Source organism: Elephantulus edwardii, unplaced genomic scaffold (assembly GCF_000299155.1).
Source record: "Elephantulus edwardii isolate Elephantulus edwardi_28Jun2011 unplaced genomic scaffold, EleEdw1.0 scaffold00640, whole genome shotgun sequence".
NCBI lineage: Eukaryota > Metazoa > Chordata > Mammalia > Macroscelidea > Macroscelididae > Elephantulus > Elephantulus edwardii.
In genome coordinates, this window is record NW_006400390.1 from 64,014 (window position 1) to 68,632 (window position 4,619).

Consider the following 4,619-nt stretch of genomic DNA (forward strand, 5'->3'; position numbering starts at 1 on the left):
TCTTATTATTTACTTTAATGACATTCTAAAACAGTGAAACCATCTACCAACCACAGTAATTAAGTGTATTCCAAGTCATTTTGATCCCGTTGGATAATGTAGAACTACCCATAGGTATTCTAAGTCTGTGTGTATCTTCATGGAATCCAATTGCTTCCTCTTTTTCCTGTGGGAGAATGGAGAGATTTGAATCACCAGTCTTAGTGGCGGTTTTTGTTATGTGCCATTGTGTCATCTGGGATTTATGGCGACTTTGTGTACAACTCTAAAGCCTGCCCTGTACTGAGCCAGTCGCACTGACTGACACCCAATCCTCATTGTCCTAGATACTGAATCAATCCGTCTCATGTGGGATCTTCTGCTCCTTTGTTGTCCCTCCATCCTTCTGAGCATGATGTCCTTCTCCAAGAATCAGTCCTTCCTCGCCATGTGCCCAAAATATGTGAAAAGGAGGTTAATAATTCTAGTCTCCAAAGAAACTCTGTTTGTCCGAGACAGACCTGCTTGTTCTCATGGTGGTCAAGGCCCTTCTCCAGAACTGCAAATCAAAGGCATCGATTCTTCTCTGTCATCATTAGTCATTGTCTGGCTCTCTGATGTACAAGTGATTGCAAAGACCATGGCCTAGTTCAGGTGTGCTTTAATCTCTGGACTAACATCATTGCATCTCAGTACTCTGGGGAAGTCTGTGACAGCAGATCTCTCCAATGCAATTTATCTTTTCATTTCTTGGATGCTGGTGTCAAGAGTGTTGATTATGAATCAAAGAAACCTGTGAGTGTTAGCAACCTCAATTTCTTCTCCATCTATCATGATGGTGCCAGTTGGTCCAGTGGTGAGAATCGCTGTCTTCTTGATGTTGAGCTTCAATCTATAGTGAAGTCTACAGCCCTTGGTTTTCTCCAGCAAGCACTTCTGGTCCTCCTCAGGTTCAACAAGCAAGTTTGTGTCATCTGCATAACATAGGTTGTTGATGAGTCTTTCTCCAGTCCTGATGACACATTCCTCCTCATAAATTTATCTTCTGAAGGATCAATTCCGTATAGAAATTGAAAAGGTATGGAGACAACACGCATCTCTGATGCGCTCCACTGATGACTTTGAACAACATAATGGTTACTTGATCTGTTCTGAGGATTACTTCCTGGTCTAAGTATAGGTTTCACATAAGCACAATCAAATGTTCTGGGATTCCCATTCTCCTCAAGGTTAGCCACAGATTGTTGTGATCAATACAGACAAATGTCTTCACATGATCAATGAAACATAGATAGATATTCTTCTGGTCCTCTTTACTTTCTGCCAAGATCCATCTGGTATTGGCGATAACATCTCTAGTGCCACAATTTCTTGTAGACCCAGTTTGTATTTCTGAGAATTCTCTGTTGATGTATTGCTCCAGTTGTTTTTGGATAATCTTCAGCAGGCTTTTGCTTATATGTGTTATAGCGATAGTGTTTGATAATTTCCAGACTCTGTGGGGTAATAATTTTTTGAAATGAGGATATGGATCTTTTCCAGTCATTTGGCCAGGTACTGTACCAAAAAGAATTGACTGACACAGAAGAATTTCAAGAACTAACATGATTAAGATGGTAATGATAGTGACTAAAAAGAAAAGTGCAGCCTTCTTTGAAGGACTTGGCATCAAACAAATCCCCAGGAATTGATAGAAGACAAATCTTGGTTAGCAGCCAATTCATTTAGTCAATGGACCATCACAGTTCTTTCATACAATGAACAACAGAGCTTGTGGCCTTACAAAGAAGAAGAATTCCACTTTATTGCTGGGAGCTGCTTGTTCTACTTAGCTGAAGCCATTTTGTAATTTTCTATGCACATGTCTGGGCATGTTGCCCCACCCCGAGAGGATAGGTTTTTGTTTACTGCAAACGCCCTCCTAAATTTCTGTTTACCAGATAACTTTCAGCTTACTGGAAACGACATGTTATTCTCCCTCACTGCATACTTCTCCTCCCCCATTATGCTTCTTTATATAAACTTTGAGTGCTTTCAATAAAAGGAAGACCTGATCGGAGATTTGACTTGTCTTCCTGCTTTGGTGCCTCCTGTCCCCCCCCCCATTCATTTTCTTCCCCTCCTAGGTTCATCGTTGAAGTTCCCCACAGGCCAGGGCACTTTATGGCAGTTTAATCAGGGTGGGATTTACTCAAGCTGGTGGGGTGGGGTTAGCGGCACATTACCAGAAACTGAGTTTCTGATACCTGGTTCTTATGCCTCTGAGTCTCAGAATTGGGGTTTTATAAAATCCTGCCTTCCTCCTTTTCTTTGAAATTTCTTCTGTTCCCAGGTTTCTTGTGTTAGATTCTATATCAGGCAGGAGAAATATACAGAAGACTCAAAATTGGTATAGACCCTATCTTCAAACTTGAGGCATATTGTTGTTGTGTACTGTCAAGTTGGAATGAACCCACAACTGACCTTCTGGTGGGTTTTCAGAGGCAGTAAATCTAATGGGAGATAATTGTTCATCTTTTTCTTGCAGAGCAGATGGTGGATTTGAATGGTATACCTTTGTATTGACAGAGCTATTCCTTATCACTAGGCCACCAGAGCTCCCTAAGTTAAGTGTTATTTGACTATGACCTTTTTTTTTTAATTTTTTGTTTTGTTTTAGGTCCCAGAGGACATTCTTGGGTCCATTGTTCTATATTTTCAAGTAAACTATGAATTAAGTTTGAAGACAAACTATGAATCAAGTGTGATTTTCAAACTTAATTCATAGTTTACTCAAAGATGTAGGAGAATAATGATCCTATCTTATGGATCCTGAAAAAAAAGGGTCATGATAATATCCACATGATTTAATAATTCGTTCCTTAACTATTCATTCTGCAAGACTCTAAGCCCATCAGTGATGTCTGGACCAGCTTTGTATCACAGATACTTTTCAGAAGCCCAGGTCTATGAGGGACAATGCATTTTTCATGAATTAAAACAAACAAACAAAAAAAAAGGGTGAGTGCAAGAAGATGGAATGACAGGCCTGCGGCAGCTTGTGCAGGTATTTGGGCATGCACAGGTTTTCCTGGATTCTTCTGGGCTCTGTCCAGGAAGATCCTAGAGCCCCAGGGCTGGGAGGGTGAGAAAGTCACATTATTCCAGATGTGAAAGTGAGAGCCTTAGGCTATACCTCACACTCCAGAGTACACAAGCTTAGAATGAAAGGGCTACATCCCTGGGGACATCAGCCCTCAGCTCTGCCAGGATCAGTTCTGACATCCTCCACTGAACCAGGTGAGTGCACTGAGAAGGAAGCCATGTGTGGGGAGGGGTGTGGAGGATTGGTGTTGGGGAGCAACAACCTGCAGTTGATCTAGTCCTGTTGTGATGTGCTGTTGAGTGGAAATTTACCTACACTTGACCCTCCAGTGGTTTTTACTGTAGGGTTTCTTACATCATTGACAGAACCTACTTTATTGACTTCTACTGGGTTGGAAAAGTCCTAGTGGGGATGAGAACAGAACTTTCAGAAACAGTGCAACAACAAAACTCTAAATTTTAGCAATGGGGTTAAGGAAGAGAAGAAGAGGGCCAAAACTGGTAGTCATGGTGACTAAGGGGATACCAACGTTCGGGTCTTGAATGGCTTCCTCTTCCACCCTCAAAGAAGAAAAGTTCTCAGAGACTCCTGCTCCCTTCTGAGACCATATCAATGATTGGAAATGTTCAGAAGGAATGATAGCACACTATGTTTGCAATGCATGGGCTGATTTTAAGTTTCTGGTGGGATGGAGCCCTGGTGCTATGATGTACAAGAAGACGGTAAGAAGATGAGGGGCCTTGAGGACACAAGGCTTAAAGCAGTTGTCAGTTAACTGATGGTCAGTTACTTGAATCCACTACCCTCTTTGCCGAAGAAAGTTGTAGCCTGCTTGCATAAAATTTAAAGCCTTGGAAATCCTATGAGGTTGTGATGATTAAGAATTGAGTCAAGACACCTGCTGCAGCCCCGCCCCCACCTACCACTACCTTCTTTTAGGCTCTTTCCTCATCCCCTTTGCCTCGCAGTCACCGCCTCCTCAGGCACTGAAGCTTGCATAGGGTCCTGGAGTCAGAGGCGAGGGGCGGGTCGAGTGCAGTGAGGGGTATAAGATGTGGGTACAGGAGGAGGTTCTTCACCTTATACCCTGTGCAGCTCAGACCTACTCGCCTGCCCGAGGCCCCAAAGCATCTCCAAGGAGGAACGAAGAGACTCCCGAGGCCTTCCCGCTGCCAGGACCCGACATCGCCAACCTCGCTCCCTAGCAGGCATTCAGCACCCAGCGACAGCGGATCGACCCGGTCGTGGCCTGTGGCCCTGTTGGTAGCTGTGCCGAGATGCACCCCAGCGCCACCACCTACCCCATAGCCTCGCTCTACGTGGGAGACCTACACCCCGACGTGACAGAGGCGATGCTCTACGAGAAGTTCAGCCCAACCGGGCCCATCCTTTCCATCCGGGTCTGCAGGGACATGATCACCTACCGCTCTTTGGGCTACGTGTATGTGAACTTCCTGCAGCCGGCGGACGCGGAGCGTGCTTTGGACACCATGAATTTTTATGTTATGAAGGGCCAGCCAGTACGCATAATGTGGTCTCAGCGTGATCCATCTCT

General features: G+C 44.2%; 1 pseudogene; it reads left to right on the top strand.

Annotated features, from left to right (window-relative positions):
- Nucleotides 1–4,341: 4,341 nt before the first annotated feature.
- LOC102875405 overlaps nt 4,342–4,619 on the top strand; it is a 1,975-nt pseudogene continuing 1,697 nt past the window's right edge.